Source organism: Phoca vitulina, unplaced genomic scaffold, assembly GCF_004348235.1.
Source record: "Phoca vitulina isolate PV1807 unplaced genomic scaffold, GSC_HSeal_1.0 scaffold87, whole genome shotgun sequence".
Classification (NCBI taxonomy): domain Eukaryota; kingdom Metazoa; phylum Chordata; class Mammalia; order Carnivora; family Phocidae; genus Phoca; species Phoca vitulina.
The window spans coordinates 2,175,552-2,197,172 of NW_022589790.1; the positions used below are offsets into that span (position 1 = coordinate 2,175,552).

The 21,621-nt window shown below is 44.2% G+C and overlaps 1 protein-coding gene across 2 annotated transcripts in view; it reads right to left on the reverse strand.

Annotated features, from left to right (window-relative positions):
* PGBD2 (piggyBac transposable element derived 2) overlaps positions 1-19,976 on the reverse strand; it is a 34,494-nt gene extending 14,518 nt beyond the window's left edge. Inside the window, exon 1 of one of the 2 annotated variants that reach the window (XM_032395788.1) lies at positions 19,495-19,976. The gene's annotated coding sequence lies outside the window, so the exon portion shown is untranslated. Of the gene's footprint in view, positions 1-18,551; positions 18,642-19,494 lie in introns of those variants that run through there. The other variant, XM_032395787.1, reaches the window with a different exon arrangement.
* Positions 19,977-21,621: the final 1,645 nt, after the last annotated feature.

The window sequence follows — 21,621 nt, forward strand, 5'->3', positions numbered from 1 at the left end:
TTCCCCCATGGAAATGCAAGTTAACAACAATATATGAACCTGAACACCTTTGTGAGAACTCTAGAGACCACCTGAATTGGTGCAGGACCCAGGCCAACACAAAAATAAGATGGGATTCCATTGAAAAGGGTAGGAAAAGTTCATGGCATTCTGTGCACAGACAGATCTCTGCCTAGTCAGATCAGTAAGGTACAACTAGGGTAAATACAGTGACTCCTCCCTTGGGATGGAAATCAGAGTAGACTGTGAGTCCAAAATTCTGGCTTGTCTTGGGGCTGCCTGAGGAATAGATTTCTGTGTCATCAGACGTGGAGCACTGATGGGAATGGCAGCAGTTTGGAGGTTACTGAAAATGTAGGCAGGTGTCACAGTACAACAGAGCTGCAGAAATTCTTCAGTTTTACATGAAGATGCCAGGGAGAGATAAAGATTATACACTTCTGGGAAGAAATTCAGGACATGCTGCTCATGGAAATTGAGACAATTAAAAGTACACACTCAAGTCCAGAGACTGTATCACCAGAAAATGTTGGTGAGGTTCCGAACTTCTAGGTGGGCTGACTGGTGAAGTATTCCCCTGAACAAAGCCAGTCCATAAAGACTGAGAGAGGAGGCTGGTTTTTGTTTTGTTTTGTTCTGTTTTTTTTTTTGAATGGCCAAATCTCAACAACAGATCACGAGCATACAAAGAAACTGGGAAACATGGTCCAATGACAGAAACAAAATAAAACTCCAGAAATGGGTCCTAAAGAAAGGCAGACTGCTGAATTTCATGGTGAAGAATTCAAAACAATTTGTTAAAGATATTCAATGAGCTAAAAGAGAACACAGACACAAAATCAGGAAATGAATGAACAAAATGAGAATATTGACAAAAAGATAGAAACCATAAAAAGAAGCAAACAAATTCTGGAGCTGAAAAATACAATAACGGAGCCAAAGATACTAGAAGAAAACTAAAGACCAATATTGATGAATATTGATCCTCAAGAAAATATTATTAGCAAAGTAAATTCAATAGTACATTGAAAGGATTATATACCACAACAAAGTGGGATTTATTTCTGGAATGCAAGGATAGTTCAACATGAGAAAAAAAATCAATGTAATATACCATGTGAAGAGAATGAAAGGCAAAAAACCATATGTTCACATCAAATAATGCAGAAAAAACATTTAACAAGATTCAACACTTTTATGATAAAAAATCTTAACTATGAATAAAAGGAAACCAACTCAACATAATAAAGACAAATACGAAAAAAAATCTTTATGATAAAAAATCTTAATAAACTATGAATAAAAGGAAACCAACTCAACATAATAAAGACCAGACATGAAAAAAAAAAAAAAAATCACAGCTAATATACAAAACAGTGAAAGACTGAAAGCTTTTCCTCTAAAAACAGGATCAAGATAAAGTTGCCTCTTCTGGCCTTTCTCTCGCACATAGTACTAGAAATCTTAGCCAGAGCAATTAGGCAAGAAAAAGAAATAAAAGGCATCCAAACTGGAAAGAAAGAAGTAGAATTATCTGTTTGCAGATAGCATGATCTTATATGAAGAAAGCCTAAAGATTAAAAAAAAGTTAGAATAAACACGTTCAGCAAAGTTGCAGAAATCAAAATCAACACATCAAAAATCAGTTGCATTTCTATACATTAACAATTTGAAGTGGAAATTAGGAACACAACTCCATTTACCACAGCATTGAAAAGAATAAATATTTAGGAAGAATCCTAACCAAAGAGGTGAAAGAATTTAACACTGAAAATGACAAAACATAAATTTTTAAAAAAACACACACAAAAAATAGATATCTTGTGTTCATGGGTTGGTAGACTTAATATTGCTAAAGTGTTGATACTACACAAAATAATCTATGGATTCAATGCAATCTCTATCAAAATCCCAACAGCATTTTTTTTCTTGCAGAAATAGAAAAATCCATCCTAAAATCCTTTGGTATCAAAGTACCCCAAATAGCCTAAATAATTTTGGAAAGGAAGAACAAAGTTGGAGAATTCACATTTCCTCATTTCAATAGATATTACAAAGCTAAAGAAATTGAAACAGTGTGGCACTGGTATAAAGACAGATATAGAGACCAGTGAATTATAACAGAGCCAGAAATAAACCCTCATGTATATGGTCAGGTAATCTTCAAAACGGATGTAAAAACTACTCAATAGGGAAAGGACAGTCTCTTTAACAAATGGTGTTGAAAAAACTGGGTATCTACATGCAAAAGAATAAAGGTGGGCTCTTACCTTACATCATATACAAAAATAAACTCAATGTATCAAAGACCTAAACGTAAGAGTTAAAATTATAAAATTCTTCAAAGAAAACATAGGGAAAAGATTCACAATAATGGATCTGACAATGATTTCTTTCTTTCTTTCTCTCCTTCCTCCCTCCCTCCCTCCCTTTCTTTTTTAAGTAGGCTCCATACCCAGTGTGCAGCCCAATGCGGGGCCTGAACTCATGACCCGGAAATCAAGATCTAAGCTGAGATCAAGAATCGGATACTTAAACGACTGAGCCACCCAGGCACTCCTGGATCTGACAATGATTTCTTGACTATGATACCAAAGCACCAGGAAAAAAGCAAATATAGACAAATGGGGCTACATAAAACTTAAACATGCATCAAAGGATACAATCAAGAGAGTGAAGGGACAACTAACAGAATGGGAAAAATATTTGCAAACTATATTATTTGACAAGAAGTTAATATACAAATAACTCTTACAACTTCACAGCAAAAAAACAACCCAGTAAAAACATGGCCAAAGAACCTGTGTAGACATTTCTCCAAAGAAGATATACAAATGGCCAATAAGCATATGAAATGATGCTCAATATCACTAATCATTAGAAAAATGCAAATCACTACCACAATGAGGTGTCACCTCATACCCATTAGGATGACCACTATAAAAAAACAAAAACAAAACAAAAATAAGAAATATTGGCGAGGATATGGAGAAATTAGAACGCCTGTACACTGCTGACAGGAATGTAAAATAGTGCAACCACTACGTAAACAGTATGGTAGTTCCTCCAAAAATTAAAAATAGAACTACCATATGATCCAGCAACCTTACTTCTGGGCATACAGTCCAAAGAACTGAAAGCAGGGTCTCCAAGAGACATCCATCTTCACAGCAGCACTGTTCATCACAGCCAAGAGGTGGGAGCAAATCAAATGTCCATCAAAGATGAATGGATAAAGAAAATGTGGTATATACTTAGAATGGAATATGATTCAGCCTTAAAAAGGAAATCTAGTCACATGTTATAGCATGGCTGAAACTTAAAGACATTATCCTAAATGAAATAAACCAGTCATGAAAAAATAAATACTGTAAGAGTCTTTTTTATAGGAAGTATCTACGGTACTTAAATTCTCAGAAACAGAAAGTAGAATGATGGTTACCAGGGGAGGGAGGAGGGGGAAATGGGAAGATGATGTTTAATGGGCATAGAGTTTCAATGTTGCAAGATAAAAATGTGTTGAAGATTGGCTGCACAACAAGGTAAGCATGTGGGGCGCCTGGGTGGCTTAGTCGTTAAGCGTCTGCCTTTGGCTCAGGTCAGGATCCCAGGGTCCTGGGATCGAGCCCCGCATCGGGCTCCCTGCTCAGCGGGAAGCCTGCTTCTTCCTCTCCCACTCCCCCTGCTTGTGTTCCCTCTCTCGCTGTGTCTCTCTCTGTCAAATAAATAAATAAAATCTTTAAAAAAAAAAAACCCAACAAGGTAAGCATGCTTAACACTACTGAAAAGTGATTAAAATAGTAAATTCTATTTTATGTTAATTTTTATAATTAAAAATACAGAAGCATTATCATGGAAAAAGAAGGTTACTTCCCAGGGAAAGTTTTTGACTCACTAAAAGGATATAATAATTTTAAATTTCATGCATTTAATAACTACGTCACAATAAAAATTAACTGACACTAGGTCTCAAGATGGCAGAGGAGTAGGAGACCTGGATTTCATCTGGTCCCAGGAAATCAACTGGATAGGGATCAAACCATTCTGAACAACTATGAACTCAACAGGAGATCGAAGAAAAGAATAGCAACAACTCTCTGAACAGAAAAGCGACCACTTTCTGGAAGGTAGGACGTGCGGAGAAGTGAATCCGAGGCGATATTCGGGAGGACAGACGGCAGGGGGAGGGGCCTCCGTCGGCCGCTTCTGGCAAGTGATAGAGCCGCGGAGCACAAAATCGGAACTTTTAGAAGTCTGCTCCGCTGAGGGACGTCGCTCCAGTGGCTAAACGGGGGGTGGAACCCTCACGGGACAATGTGGTCTCAGGACCCTCGGGGTCACAGAAAGACCGGGGGTGCCTGAGTGCGGCAGAGCTCCCAGGTATCGGAGCAGGGAAGCCGGCTGCAGAGACGGAGCCCAGGCGCGGGCTCTGAGCTCGGGGTTGTCATAAACCGTGATCCACGGCACAGTCGGGCCACTGCTCCTCCAGCAGGGACCCAATAAGCAGCAGATCTGGGGAGACTCACCTTCCTCCCCTGGGAGGAGTGGCGTGGGAGCGCACGGCAGGGATCTGCGGGGTTTGGAGACTCCACACGGGGTTGGGTGCCAGAGAAAGAAACGCGCGGTCACAGGCCGGGTGAGCACGGAGTGCGGCCGGAGACCGGGGAGACGGGAGTGACTGACTGCTTTTCTCTGGGGGCGCACTGAGGAGCGGGGCCCTGAGTTCTCAGCTCCTCCAGGGCGGAGACTGGGAGGCCGCCATTTTCACTCTCGGCCTCCAAAGCTGTACGGAAAGCTTGCAGGGAACAAAAGCTCCGGAGAGCAAACCCGAGCAGATTACTTAGCCGGGACCGGGCAAGGGGGGAGCAATTCCGCCTCCAGCAAAGACATTTGGGAACCACGGCAACAGGCCCCTCCCCCAGAAGATCAGCCAGAACAGCCAGCCAAGACCAACTTTACCGATCAGTGAGAACGGCAGAACTCCAGCGCTAGGGTAACACTGCACATAGAATTCATGGCTTTTTTACCATGATTCTTTAGTCTTTCACACTTAATTATTTTTTAACTTTTTTTTTTGGACTTATCTTTTTCCCTTTTTCAACCAACATCTTATCAATCCTTTCTAAAAAATCTTTTTTATTTTTCATTTTTAGAGTCATATTCTATCCTTCATAGTAGTTAACCTTGTTTTTGGTATATATATATATAAGTTGTTCCCTCTTTAAAATTTTGGGATACAGTTTCTTGTAACAGATCAAAATATACCCTAAATCTCTAGTGTATGGCTTTGTTCTAGTCTCCTGCCTGATCACATTCTCTCCACTTTTTTTTTAAATCCCCTTTTTCTTCTTTCAACCAACTTCTTATCACTTCCTTTTGTAAAATCTTTTATAATTTTCATCTTTACAGTCATATTCCATCCCTTCATCATATTAACCCTTATTTTTGTACATATATAAGTTTTTCTTTCTTTAAAATTTTGGGAGGCACTTTCTTCTAACAGACCAAAATACGCCCAAAATCTAGTGTGTTGCACTGATCTATGCACCAGCCTGATCATATGTGATCATATTCTGTTTTTTTTTTTGTTTTGTTCTGTTTTTGTTTTTATCTTTTTCTTTTTTCTTTCTTTCCCTTTCTTTTCCCCCGGTTTCAGGTCTTTTCTGATTTGTTTAGTGTATATTTTCTGGGGATATTGTTACCCTGTTAGCATTTTGTTCTCTCATTCATCTATTCTCCTCTGGACAAAATGACAAGACGGAAAAAAATCACCTCAACAAAAAGAACAAGAGGCACTACCGACTGCCAGGGACCTAATCAATATTGACATTAGTAAGATGTCGGAACTAGAGCTCAGAATGCTGATTTTAAAGATACTAGCTGGGTTTGAAAAAAACATGGAAGTTATTAGAGAAACCCTTTCTGGAGAAATAAAAGAACTAAAATCTAACCAAGTTGAAATCAAAAAGGCTATTAATGAGGTGCAATAAAAAATGGAGGCTCTAACTGCTAGGATAAATGAGGCAGAAGAAAGAATTAGTGATATAGAAGACCAAATGATGGAAAATAAAGCAGCTGAGAAATAGAGAGATCAACAACTACTGGACCACAAGGGCAGAATTAGAGAGATAAGTGATACCATAAGACGAAACAACATTAGAATAATTGGGATCCCAGAAGCAGAAGAAAGAGAGAGAGGGGCAGAAGGTATATTGGAGCAAATTATAACAGAGAACTTCCCTAATTTGGGGAAGGAAACAGGCATCAAAATCCAGGAGGCACAAAGAATCCCTCTCAAAATGCATAAAGACAGGTCAACATCCCGACATCTAATAGTAAAACTTACAAGTCTCAGAGACAAAGAGAAAATCCTGAAAGCAGCTCGGGACAAGAGATCTGTAACCTACAATGGTAGAAACATTAGATTAGCAAAAGACCTATCCACAGAGACCTGTCAGGCCAGAAAGGACTGGCGTGATATATTCAGAGCACTAAATGAAAAAAATATGCAGCCAAGAATACTCTATCCAGCTAGGCTGTCATTGAAAATAGGAGAGATAAAAAGCTTCCAGGACAAACAAAAACTAAAGGAATTTGCAAACACGAAACCAGCCCTACAGGAAATATTGAAAGGGGTCCTCTCGGCAAAAAGAGAGCCTAAAAGTAACATAGACCAGAAAGGAAAAGAGACAATATACAGTAACAGTCACCTTACAGGCAATACAATGGCACTAAATTCCTATGTTTCAATAGTTACCCTGAATGTAAATGGGCTAAATGCCCCAATCAAAAGACACAGGCTATCAGATTGGATTAAAAAACAAGACCCATCGATATGCTGTCTGCAAGAGGCTCATTTTAGACCCAAAGACACTCCCAGATGGAAAGTGAGGGGGTGAAAAACCATTTACCATGCTAATGGACACCAAAAGAAAGCTGGGGTGGCAATCCTTATATCAAAATAGATTTTAAACCAAAGACTGTAATAAGAGATGAGAAAGGACACTATATCCTACTTAAAGGGTCTGTCCAACAAGAAGATCTAACAATTGTAAATATCTATGCCCCTAACATGGGAGCAGCCAGTTATATAAGCCAATTAATAACAAAAGCAAAGAAACACATCAACAACAATACAATAATAGTGGGAGACTTTAACACCCCCCTCACTGAAATGGACAGATCATCTAAGCAAAAGATCAACAAGGAAATAAAGACTTTAAATGACACACTGGACCAAATGGACTTCACAGACATATTCAGAACACTCCATCCCAAAGCAACAGAATACACATTCTTCTCTAGTGCCCATGGAACATTCTCCAGAATAGATCACATTTTACGTCACAAAGCAGGTCTCAACCGGTACCAAAAGACTAGGATCATTCCCTGCATACTTTCAGACCACAATGCTTTGAAAGTAGAACCCAATCACAAGAGCAAAGTCAGAAAGAACTCAAATACATGGAGACTAAAGAGTATCCTACTAAAGAATGAATGGGTCAACCAGGAAACTAAAGAAGAATTTAAAAAATTCATGGGAACAAATAAAAATGAAAACACAACTGTGGGGCACCTGGGTGGCTCAGCTGGTTAAGCAACTGCCTTCGGCTCAGGTCATGATCCTGGAGTCCCGGGATCGAGTTCTGCATCGGGCTCCCTGCTCAGCAGGGAGTCTGCTTCTCCCTCTGACCCTCACCCCTCTCATTCTCTCTCTCTGTCATTCTCTCTCTCTCAAAAGTAAATAAAATTATAAATAAATAAGAAAACACAACTGTTCAAAATCTTTGGGATGCAGGAAAGGTAGTCCTAAGAAGAAAGTATATAGCAATACAAGTCTTTCTCAAGAAACAAGAAAGGTCTCAAATACACAACCTCACCCTCCACCTAAAGGAGCTGGAGAAAGAACAGCAAATAAAGCCTAAACCCAGCAGGAGAAGAGAAATAATAAAGATCAGAGCAGAATTCAATGAAATAGAAACCAAAAGAACAGCAGAACAGATCAACGAAACTAGGAGCTGGTTCTCTGAAAGAATTAACAAGATTGATAAACCCCTGGCCAGACTTATCAAAAAGAAAAGAGAAATGACCCAAATAAATAAAATCATGAATGAAAGAGGAAAGATCATAACCAACACCAAAGAAATACAAACAATTCTAAGAACATATTATGAGCAACTCTATGCCAGCAAATTAGATAATGTGGAAGAAATGGATGCATTCCTAGAGATGTATGAACTACCAAAACTGAACCAGGAAGAAGTAGAAAACCTGAACAGACCTATAACCACTAAGAAAATTGAAGCAGTCATCACAAATCTCCCAACAAACAAAAGCCCAGGGCCAGATGGCTTCCCAGGGGAATTCTACCAACCATTTAAAGAAGAATTAATACCTATTCTGAAACTGTTCCAAAAAATAGAAATGGAAGGAAAACTTCCAAACTCGTTTGATGAGGCAACCACTACCTTGATCCCAAAACCAGACAAAGACCCCATCAAAAAGGAGAATTACAGACCAATATCCTTGATGAACATGGATGCAAAACTTCTCACCAAAATACTAGGCAATAGGATACAACAGTACATTAAAAGGATTATTCACCACGACCAAGTGGGATTTATCCCTGGCCTGCAAGGTTGGTTCAACATCCGCAAATCAATCACTGTGATACAATACATTAATAAAAGAAAGAACAAGAATCATATGATCCTTTTAATAGATGCAGAAAAAGCATTTGACAAAGTAAAGCATCCTTTCTTGATCAAAACTCTTCAGAGTATAGGGATAGAGGGTACATACCTCAATATCATAAAAACCATCTATGAAAAACCCACAGCGAATATCATTCTCAATGGGGAAAAACTGAGAACTCTCCCCCTAAGGTCAGGAACACAGCAGGGATGTCCACTATCACCACTGCTATTCAACATAGTATTAGAAGTCCTAGCCACAGCAATCAGACAACAAAAAGAAATAAAAGGCATCCAAATCGGCAAGGAAGAAGTCAAACTCTCACTCTTTGCAGATGATAAGATATTTTATGTGGAAAACCCAAAAGACTCCACCCCAAATCTGCTAGGACTCATACAGGAATTCAGTAAAGTGGCAGGATATAAAATCAATGCACAGAAATCAGTGGTATTCCTATACACCAACAACAAGACAGAAGAAAGAGAAATTAAGGAGTTGATCCCATTTACAATCGCACCCAAAACCGTAAGATACCTAGGAATAAATCTGACCAAACAGGCAAAGAATCTGTACTCAGAAAACTATAGAATACTCATGAAAGAAATTGAGGAATACACAAAGAAATGGAAAAACATTCCATGCTCATGGATTGGAAGAACAAATATTGTGAAGATGTCAATGCTACCTAGAGCAATCTACACATTCGATGCAATCCCCATCAAAATACCATCCACTTTTTTCAAATAATGGAACAAATAATCCTAAAATTTGTATGGAACGAGAAAAGACCCCGAATAGCCAGAGGAATGTTGAAAAAGAAAAGCAAAGCTGGTGGCATCACCATTCCGGACTTCCAGCTCTATTACAAAGCTGTAATCATCAAGACGGTATGGTATTGGCACAAAAACAGACACACAGATCAATGGAACAGAATAGAGAGCCAAGAAATGGACCCTCAGCTCTATGGTCAACTAATCTTCGACAAAGCAGGAAAGAATGTCCAATGGAAAAAAGACAGTCTCTTTAACAAATGGTGCTGGGAAAATTGGACAGCCCTATGCAAAAGAATGAAACTGGACCATTTCCTTACACCACACACAAAGATGGACTCAAAATGGTTGAAAGACCTCAGTGTGAGACAGGAGTCCATCAAAATCCTAAAGAAGAACAAAGGCAGCAACCTCTTCGACCTCAGCCGAAGCAACTTCTTCCTAGAAACATCGCCAAAGGCGCCAAAAGCAAGGGCAAAAATGAACTATTGGGACTTCATCAAGATAAAAAGCTTTTACAAAGCAAAGGAAACAGTTAACAAAACCAAAGACAACTGACAGAATGGGAGAAGATATTTGCAAATGACATATCAGATAAAGGGCTAGTATCCAAAATCTATAAAGAACTTCTTAAACTCAACACCCAAAGAACAAATGATCCAATCAAGAAATGGGCAGAAGGCATGAACAGACATTTTTCCAAAGAAGACATCCAAATGGCCAACAGACACATGAAAACGTGCTCAACATCACTTGGCATCAGGGAAATCGAAATCAAAACCTCAATGAGATACCACCTCACACCAGTCAGAATGGCTAAAATTAACAAGTCAGGAAACGACAGATGTTGGGAGGGATGCGGAGAAAGGGGAACCCTCCTACACTGTTGGTGGGAATGCAAGCTGGTGCAGTCACTCTGGAAAACAGCATGGAGGTTCCTCAGAAAGTTGAAAATAGAGCTACCCTACAACCCAGCAATTGCACTACTGGGTATTCAGTGATACAAATGTAGGGATCCGAAGGGGTACGTGCACCCCGATGTTTATAGTAGCAATGTCCATAATAGGCAGACTGTGGAAAGAGCCAAGATGTCCATGGACAGATGAATGGATATGGTATATATATACAATGGAATATTATGCAGCCATCAAAAGGAATGAGATCTCGCCATCTGCAACGATGTGGATGGAACTGGAGGGTGTTATGCTGAGCGAAATAAGTCAATCAGAGAAAGACATGTATCATATGACCTCACTGATATGAGGAATTCTTAATCTCAGGAAACAAACTGAGGGTTGCTGGAGTGGTGGGGGGCAAGAGGGATGGGTGGCTGGGTGATAGACATTGGGGAGGGTATGTGCTATGGTGAGCGCTATGAATTGTGTAAGACTGTTGAATCATAGACCTGTACCTCTGAAACAAATAATACATTATATGTTAAAAAAAAAAAGAAGAAGAAGAAGAAGAAGAAGAAGAAGAAGAAGAAGAAGATAGCAGGAGGGGAAGAATGAAGGGGAGGAAATTGGAGGGGGAGACGAAATATGAGAGACTATGGACTCTGAAAAACAAACTGAGGGTTCTAGAGGGGAGGGGGGAGGGAGGATGGGTTAGCCTGGTAATGGGTATTAAAGAGGGCATGTTCTGCATGGAGCACTGGGTGTTATACGCAAACAATGAATCATGGAACGCTCCATCAAAAACTAATGATGTAATGTATGGTGATTAACATAACATAATTATATTAATTAAAAAAAATTAACTGACACTAACAAATCTATCACCAATAATGACAGATTTCAATATATCTCTTTCAGAGATTAATGATCAAGGAGACAAAATTCCTGAGACTTGAACAGCAGAACTGACATGTGGAATCGATCTTAAATAAACAGCAGTGATGTCTAGCAAGATGGCAGAACAGAAAGTCCCCAGCTTGTGTCTGCCTACACAATGATCTAGCAGCCAACCATGGAAAAAGTGCTTTTGTAGGAGCTTTGGGATCCAGGTAGAAGGCTTCAAAACCTGGGTGAACCCCAAGACCAAGGGGCTCTTCTTTGAAAAGACAGGCCAGCACTCTGGTTGCAAGCTCACCAAATGTGACCTGTCCTACAATCCACAAGTAGCCCCAACTCTCTAGGGACTCAGCTCCAGGCCTACTTGGTCCTACTCCTGCAACCAGTCCCATGTGCCAAGAAACTCAGGAAGAGCCACACTGTACACACCCCAGTAACAGGCCTGCCAGCCTTGGACCAGACTACGGATCCCAGTGAAGCTCTGTGTCCAAGCTCTAGCCCTGCCCTTAGTCCTGCTCACTCAGGAACCCTGCAATCCCCATCCATGCCTCTGGTATTAGGCCTGCCAATGTCAGTGTCAGCTACGGACGCTTAAGCGGCCTGGACACTTGGTTTCAGCCTCTCTCTGCCAGTCTAGGGGAAGCCCAGGGAACCAGGAGGAGACACACCTATCCAAGAGCTGGGAGGCAGACCTGCTCACCTTAGTCCCAGCTGTGGACCCTGAAGCAGAACTGTGATCCAGCTCCAGCCTCGCTTGGATGTGCTCCTAAAGGGAGTCGCATCTACCTGGGGAACCACATCTGTCTGCAGAAAGTATTAACCATAAAGAAAATGACTGATAAATTACACCACGTTTAAACTAAGAACTTCTTGGCTCATCAGGAGAAACTCATAAATAGAAAAAGTTATCTGTAACAGATATAAGGGATTAGCATCTAGGAGATATAAAGAATTTAAGACATATAAAGAAATCACAGGAACAATTAAGAAAAACATAACACAACAGGGAAATGGGCGAAAGGATATCAGGAGGCACTTCTGAAAGGAAATACAAACAGCACACAGACATGCAAAGACAGTCAATCTCATTACTATTCAGGAAATAAAAATTTTAACTACAACTGAGATATTACTTTGCATATACTAGTTTGGCAATTTTTTTTTTTTTTTTAAGTTTCAGAGGTAGAGTTTAGTGATTCATCAGTTGCATAAAACACCCAGTGCTGATTACATCAAGTGCCCTCCTTAATGCCCATCACCCAGTTACCCCCTCCCCCCCACCCCCTCCCCTCCAGCTACCCTCAGTTTGTTTCCTAGAGTTAAGAGTCTCTTATGGTTTGTCTCCCTCTCTGATTTTGTCTTATTTTATTTTTCCCTCCCTTCCCCTATGATCCTCTGTTTTGCTTCTTAAATTCCACATGTAATTGACTTTCTCTGACTGACTTATTTCACTTAGTATAATACCCTCTACTTCCATCCATATCATCGCAAATGGTAAGATTTCATTCTTTTTGATGGCTGCATGATATTCCATTGTGTGTGTGGGGGGGGGTTATATACCACATCTTTATTCATTCACCTGTAGATGGACATCTGGGCTCTTTCCATACTTTGGCAATTGTGGATATTGCTGCTATAAACATTGGGGTGCATGTGCCCCTTCAAATCACTATGTTTGTATCCTTCGGATAAATACCTAGTAGTGCAACTGCTGGGTCATAGCTCTATTTTTCACTTTTTGAGGAATATCCATACTATTTTCCAGAGTGCCTGCACCAGCTTGCATTCTAGGTTGGCAAAAATTTTAAAGACACACATTATCAAGTGTTGGAGAAGTCAATGAGTAATATTAGAAGCCCCATACTGCTGAAGGGAGTGTAAATAATGCGTTAGTATCTACTAAAGTTGAACACACCCAAACCCACCCACCCGGCAATCCACCCCAGGTATTTACCCTGGAGCAGGTGTTCTCAGCCTTAGCACTGGTACCTGGAGCTCAACAATTCTTTAGTGTGCGAGAGGGGTGGAGGACATGGGGAAGGCTATCCTGCGCATCACAGAATGTTTAGCAGCAGGGGTGGACTCTACCCGTTAGATACAGTAGCTCCGGGTGCCTGGGTGGCTCAGTCGTTGAGCGTCTGCCTTCGGCTCGGGTCATGATCCCAGGGTTCTGGGATCGAGTCCCACATCGGGCTCCCTGCTCAGCGGGAAGCCTGCTTCTCCCTCTCCCACTCCCCCTGCTTGTGTTCCTGCTCTCGCTGTCTCTCTCCCTGTCAAATAAATAAATAAAATCTTTAAAAAAAAAAAAAAAAGATACAGTAGCTCCCCACTTGCCAGGTATGACAACCAAAAGTGTCTCCCTGTCTCCTCCACACCCATTTTGCCCCTCCCCATGCCACCCCACCCTACTCGATCACCACTGCTCTAATGGAACTACCGTACCTGTGCGCCAGGAGACCAGAACAAGAATGCCCACTCCAACACTGTTTACTTACGATAGCAGAAACCGGAGACAGCCCCAATGGCCACCATTGGAACGGATGCAGTACCATCCGACAGAAAAAGTGAATGAAGAACTTCAGCCACACACCCCACTGAATGAATCGCAAAAATATACTGAGCAAAACACCCCAGAAAGCTTGCTACGTGCTTCATTTTATAAGGACCAAAAAGTTAAAACAAAACATATATATATAATCTGCAAACACACACACATGGTAAAACTATAAAGAAAAGCAAGGAAATGATTAAAAGGAACTGCAGGATAGTGGTTACCTCTGAAGAGAAAAGATGCAATTGGAGCAGACACACAGAGGATTTCTAAGGTTTTAGTAAAGTTCTATTTCTTAAACTGAGTGGGACAGTCAAAGTTGTTTCATTATCCCGGCTCACATGCATTTTATACGTATTTTTGCACACTCACACATGCACACACAAAGGCACTGGGATACTTGCACACACGTGAGCAAATACTACTGGGGTGACCTGCTCAGTGCCCCTCAGGTGGGCAGCGGTCTGCAGTGATGAGGGAGTGGCAAGCAGAAAGTGTTCATCCGGGGTGTTCCAGAACACATGTATCTTGCACAGCAGGTGGAAGAAAATTAGAAAACAGTCATCTCTCCACTCTACAGTCTCATGAAGAATCTCCCTACAGAACCCTCATTTCTCAAATCCCAGCCTGCCCACACCACAGCTTGTGCACTGGGCGTCTCTGACCGCCTCACCTCCTCCTCTGCTCTACTTGACGCTGCATGTAACTTCCCCTACAGCTTTTGAGAAAAGCTCACTGCCCAACCAGACCACAAGATGCAGCATCCTGGAAACGAGTCCCCATGGGCCCTCGGGGAATCTGAGTACGTGACTATGACCTCTTTGGGTCTCCCACCTCCCTTCCCTGCAGACCTTCCTGGGCACTCAGGCAGGCTGGCTGTGGATGCTAGGTGTCTAAAGAGTGGGAGAAAGACCTGGTCCTTCAAACTCTCTCCCCACTTCCCATTCACAAGTCAGCAGCCTGCTAAGAATGTAGACGACAGAGCCACCCTGGTGAGCTCTGTGACCACAGGCAGTCACTGACCTTGTCTCACCTATAAAATGGGATCTTCGAGGTACCAATCCTAGTAGGGTTGCTGTGAGGACAAGAGTCAGTGTATGTGAAGCTCTATAAGCATTAGCTATCATTTCAGATCCACAACCCCTCACCCACAATTCTCACAAGTCAAAAATGCTGGGAAAACTGAACATTTCTTCAAACTTTAGCAACAAACTCTGGCAGCAAAATCTAAAATGATGGGAGGCTCTTTGCAATGTCTATTTCTATTTCTAACTGTAGATATCCATACATTTTGCTACAGAAATTCTGTGTTTGATTAGGGGTGCTTTAGTATGACTTTGATAAAAATAAAAAAAACAAACACATCTGGCCGGTTTGGGGTCAGAGAGTGTGACCTCCTGTGCTACCACTTCAGCCGGGCCCACCTCAGCAGCTCACCGCATCACCCTTTTCTCTGTTGTGCCCCAGGCCCTCCTCTTCCATTCACCAGCACTCAGTGACAGCCCCCACCCAGTCATTGTGACACGGGCCCATCCTTACACCCAGCTGAGAACGTCTCCAGGTCACAACTGCAAGGGTCCTGGAATTAGGTCAAGGCCACCAACCAGCCTGGTCCCCAGGGCTCCCCCACCCAGCCCCTGCCTCGGCTCGTCCTTCTCCAAGTCAAGGGTTCCTCTCATACGGCTTCCACCAGCTTTCACCTTGATTACCACATGCTGACCTCACCATGTGCCCCACGGCCAGGCAGGTGCAGAATTTATTCACCCTTATATCCCCAGAAGCCAACACAGCTCCTCGCACGCCCCCAGTGAATACTTGCTGAACTGAACAACTCACACCACAGAGCAAATGGCCATAGTTCAGGGAACCCAATCCACCTCCTCCTCCATCAGGCCCTCATTTCCATTTCACCTACAGACTTTGAGCCAGCTATTTAGAAAAGAACTAGGAACTACTGATATATGCTTGACCCTAACCAAAATATATTTGTAAAGATTCTCTGAAACCATGCACAGGAAATGGAGAGTAGGAAAGAGTCTGTCAATGAAGTCAGTTAACACAGTGGATTCAACCAGGACGGAAAGGGAAGCTAAGCAGCAAGAACAGCAGAAGCTACTTCTCCCTTTCAATGCTCCTTGGGCTGTTCTCTCTAGGTTCTCCATCCCCTCCTGTGTGGCTCCCTCTCGCCCTGCCTGACAGCACCAACAGAGAAATGGAACAAGAGTACGCCGTGCCCCTATATGCTAAGCAAATTCCCAACAACAATAACGTTCAGGTAGAGGTTGTTAAGCAACCATATTAAGTACCCCAACACTTCCTCATTCATTTGGAAAACATCAAAAGTGTGTACCAGGTGCTAAGCATGTATGCGTAAAATTGCCACTTTAACAGGGCTACCAAGGAGAGATGGTGGTAGAGATTAGGATCTGCAAAACAGGACCTGGACCTAGTTAGGGAGGTCACAGAAAACTTCCCTAAGGAGAAGATGACTAGATGGAGACCTGCAAGAAGAGTTAAGAATTCCCTAAGTAGACAGGGAACAGAATCCCGGCAGGGGAAACAGCAAACAAGGAGAAAAGCAAAGCCAGTCGGAGCGGAGCAGGGAACCTGAGGGAGAGGGTACAAGAAGAGGCTGCACCAGCCATTTCAGGGCTTTGAGGGCACCATTAAGAAGACTTACCTTTGTCCTACAGCACAGGGAAGTTTTTTATTTATTTATTTTTGCATCTTTAATTTTAAGTTTTTATTTTTTTAAAAGATTTTATTTATTCATTTGAGACACAGAGATAGAGAGCGAGCGAGCATGAGCAGGGAGAGAGGCAGAGGGAGAGGGAGAAGCAGGCTCCCCGCTGAGCCAGGAGCCTGATGTGAGGCTCGATCCCAGGACCCTGGGATCATGACCTGAGCCGAAGGCAGACGCTTAACCATCTGAGCCACCCAGGCGCCCCTTAAGTTTTTATTTTAATAGTCAACATACAGTGTTATATTAGTTTCACGTATAGAGTGATTCAATAATTCTATGTATCACCTGATGCTCATCACAATTGCTCTCCTTAATCGCCATCACCTATTTAACCCATGCCCCCACTCCCATCCCCTCCAGTAACCATCAGTTTGTTCTCTATAGTTAATGGTCTGTATCTTATCGTTTTTTTTTTTTGGAAAGGGAAATTTTAAAAGATTATAGACAGAGTATGACACAATCACTTGTACATTTTAATAAGCTGAGTCTGACTGTGGTGTGGACAACTGAGTGAGGGCACCAAAGCAAGCACAGGGAGACAAAAGGCAGGATGGTGGTTCCCATGGAGAAAAGTGGGGCAGCCCAGGGAGGGTTCAACAAGGAAACCAAGTCTGGACTGACTAGGGGTAGGGAAAGAGCTCATCAGGAGGCCTTCCCCAGCAGTGGCTGAGTGGCTAGGGTGGGGTGGTATCATTCACAGAATCTGGGGGCACCAGGAGAGGACCAGATGTGAGTGAGCTGAGATATACTCATACTGAGACAGAAATGCTCTTGAGCTAGCCCATGAAGGTATCGTGTACGCACAGGCTATGTGAGTCTGGAAAGAGAAATGGCCTGGGCTGGAATCATCAACGACGAGTTTCCTGAGGATCTGTGGTATGCTCAAAACCACAAGAATCCTTGGAGCCACAAGAGATCACCCAGGGAAAATACCCAGACTGAAAGAGAAGATGGCCAAGGAGGGCATCTTCAGAGATACCAGGACCGGAGAAGGTAGGCCTGAGAAGTAGGAGGAGAACCAGGAGAGGCTGACCGGCTAGGACCGGATGGGTCAAGGCAGAGGGTGACCACGAGCGCCAAAGCTGCCCGAGGCCCTGCTGGACACTACTGGGCCTGGACAGAGGAAGACCCTTTGATTGAGACCTGGTGCTTCCAAGGCCACTCTGAAGGATCTGGGGGGCGGGGGTGAGAGGGCCTCCACTGTTTAAAATGTAAATTTTTCCAAGGAGACAAGACAACTAAATGCCACTAGATCCTGACTTGGATCCTATCCCACGGAAAGGAAGTGGGTGAGAGGAGCAGGCAATCCGAATAACACCTGCAGACACAGTGTCCTGGTTTTCCTGTTCTGTTAACATTTGGGGAGTCTAAGGGAATAAAAGGTGAGAATACGCTGTACTAATTTCTAAACTTTTTTTTAATTCTGAAATTATTTCAAAAAGAATTAAAAAAAAGACATTTTATAAATGTAAACGCCTCAAAGCTGAGCCACGTGCAAAACGGCTCCGGAAAAGCCTTTGTGAGACGGCGGCCCCTGCCCCCGCCCCGGTCACAACACCAGCGGGAGAAGGGAGAGGAAGACAAAAGCCACTCCGCACCGCAGGGGCAGCGGAGGCGCCGGAAGCGCCCGCACGTCGCAGGGCCACCCCTTCCCGGACGGTGCGTGGCACGCGCCCCGCGCCCCACCAGGCCCCAGCGCAGCCCCGGCCCCGCCCTCGGGCCCCGGCCACCGTTCCCCAGGGCGTCCTGCGTCAGAGCACCCTGGCCGCCCAGAGGCTCTCAGGTCGCCGGGCCCGCCCCGCTGCGGGAGCGCCGCTGCCCGGCCCGCGCAGCTCGGTGCCCAAGAGCCCATTGTCCCCGAACCAGTCCCTCCCGCCCACCCTCCGCGCGCGGCGCCGAGGGCCCTGCCTCGGGCACCGTTGAGAAAACGCAACGCCAGGCCGGGCCTCTCACACACGCAAACCAGCGCGGGTCAGCGACTCGGGCGGGCCGACGCCTACCTCCGCGCTCCGGGCGGCCGAAGTCTCGCCGAGCTGCGCGGGACGCCGCGCGGCGCAACGAGCCCCGAGCCCCTGGCCGCGCCGGCTGGGGCGTCGCGGCCGCGCAACGTCCGGCACGAGAGCGCTCGCGGCGCCGGGGCTCGCCTTCTGTGTCCCGCCCCGGCCACGCCCCGGCCACGCCCTGGCCACGCCCCCGACCCGAGCCACCACCGAGAGGCCCGGGCCTCCGCGGAGCCTAGAGCGGACTGGAAGGTGCCTCCGCGGGCCGGGAAGAGCGGCCGCAGCGGCCGCGGACTTGCCCGCCGGCTGCGCGCGCCCAGCTGGCCGCCGAGGGAGCGTGGACGCGTTTGCGGCTCCTGCTCGCGAGGGCACGACGCCGTCCCTCTGTCTAGGATGGTGGTTCTGTGAACGGAAAGATTAGGGGGTCTCTGGGAAAAGACGTCTTCGCTTTCTCCGCATAAGAAAAGTCGTTCCGGGCCCCCGGCCGTCGTGCCGGAGAGCGTGAGAGCCGGCGGCGGGCACACGGTCGTGAGGGCACGGCAAGCCCGCGGCGGACCCCCGGGGCTGAGCCGGCGCGCACACGGCCCGCTGCCTTTGCAGGATCTGAACCGCTCGGAGCACCCCGGTACAGCGCCGAGTGGAGCCCCGAACGGACGCGGCGGCCGGGCTGCCGTCGGCTTTGGCCCGGGCTCAGTCGGCCTAGGGTGACTTGTACCCGCGCCGATACGGAGTCCCCTCGTGAAAACCCGTCAGGAGTATGCTCAGCTCGGAACTTCCGCAGCTCTGTTCAGAGGAGGAGACGCTGTTCGGGGAAGGATCCCCGGTTTTCTCCTGTTTCCCTGTGCCTGGGCGTGGTTGTGTCTCTGGCTCCACACCCCCCAAAAGCGGACGCAGTTTTGGGTGACGGTTCTCCGGGGCGGCCCCAGACCGACAGCTGCCTCACCTGGGAACTTGACAAGCCAGCGACTCCTGCGCGATGTCGGAGAAGCCGAGGGCGCGCCCAGCGGTCCGCGCCTGTGCCCCTTGAGGCGATCCCGACGCGCTCTGGGTTTTGAAAACCGCTGTTCCGGGGCGGGATTTCTCAACCTCCGCAGTCGGGACACGCTGGCCCGGGTCATTCTTTGTGACGCGAGCCTGTCCTGCGCATTAGGGGTGGAATCACCGGATAAAGCACATGGTGACCTGTTAAATTTGATTTTCAGGTAAACAACAGTGTTAAGATTCATAGTTAATTGGGAGTTATGCATCTTATTTGGAGACACTACCCCTTGTGTATTTTATTTGCTAAATCTGGCAGTTTTAATTGTAGACTATTTGAGCATCCCCGGCCTCTTCCTGCTAGGCGTCAGTAGCACGACACCCTGTCCCTCCAGTTACGACAACCCAAAATGTCTCCAGTGTCTTCGATGTTAAATAAAAAATTCAACTGAGTAAATTTCAAAGATCTAATTGGCTTTATTAAATAATTCACAAAACAGGCAGCATCCCATCTAGCAAACAGAAGAATGCTGTGAGGAATTATACAAAATGGAAAGTTTTTGTAGAAAGACGGTGGGACGAGAAAGCTATTAGCAAAAGAAAAGGATTGTTCTGGGAGATACTTCTGTCACTGTGGGGAAAGGCAAGGAGTCTTACCTGCAGTTGACCTCATCTGCCTTTGGGGGATGGAGAGGGCCCATGGGGAAGACTGGCACTGATCAAAAAACATTCTTTACTGGTAAAGACTACATTTCGGGGGGAGGTTGAAACTGCAAATATTATTTTTTTATGTATTTGTTGTTTACAATTTCTTTTTTTTTTCCTTTTTTTTAAAAGATCGTATTTTTTAAAGTAATCTCCACACCCAACATAGGGCTTGAACCCACAACCCTAGTATCAAGAATCGCATTCTCTATTGAGTTAGCCAGATGCCCCTAAACTGCAATTAGATTAGTATTAATCCTCAATTTAGGAATTCAGCCTAAGTGACACCATTTTGGGCCTGTGGTTTTCTTTGTAACATTGGGGAAGCAAAATCCCCCCTTCACCTCAACCCACCGTTACCTTCACACCTTGAGGATCACTACTTTATAAGATACATGGGGCAGTGTACTTGAGAGAAAAGGGTGACTTAGCTTCAAAGAGTATGTCTGATGTGTATTAAGGAGGGCACGTACTGCATGGAGCACTGGGTGTTATACGAAAACAATGAATCATGGATCACTACATCAAAAACTAATGATGTACTGTATGGTGACTAACATAACATAATAAAATTAAAAAACAAAAACGAACAAACAAAAAACAAAGAGTTTGTCTAATAAACACAAATACTCTTGGGAACAAACTATGCTAAACACCCAAGAAAGCCAAGTAGAAGAGGTTTTGCATTTGCTTTTCTCCACAAGGTGTTTATTTTTTGTTCTTATCGTTGTTAAAAAGAAAATCACAGGCTCAAAATGGTGTCACTTAGGTTAAGGCCTCAAATCAGTAAAGCAATGCTGAATGCCTAACCTAACTGCAGTTTCAACCACACAGAAATATAGCCTTCAACCAGTCAACATGGGGATTTCCTGGTCAGCACTAGGAAATACACTGATAGATCCCTTCAGTTCTCCTTAGAAGGACAACTTTGCTTAAAACGATGGGTTCTTGGCTAATAATTTCCTTTTTTCCCACTCCCTCATTATTTTTTTTAAAGATTTTATTTATTTGACAGAGAGACAGCGAGAGAGGGAACACAAGCAGGGGGAGTGGGAGAGGGAGAAGCAGGCTTCCCGCAGAGCAGGGAGCCCAATGTGGGGCTCGATCCCAGGACCCTGGGATCATGACCTGAGCCAAAGGCAGAGGCTTAACGACTGAGCCACCCAGGCGCCCCACTCCCTCATTATCTTTAAAAACATTTCCTTTTGTGTAGCCCTTTGGAGCTCCCCACTACTTGCTAGATGGGATGCTGCCTGATTCATAAATCAATTAATAAAGCCAATTAGATTTTTAAAATTTACTTAAGTTTTTTTTGTTTTTTTTTTGTTTTTTTTTTTAAATTTTTTTTTTAATTTTTTTTTTATTGTTATGTTAATCCCCGTACATT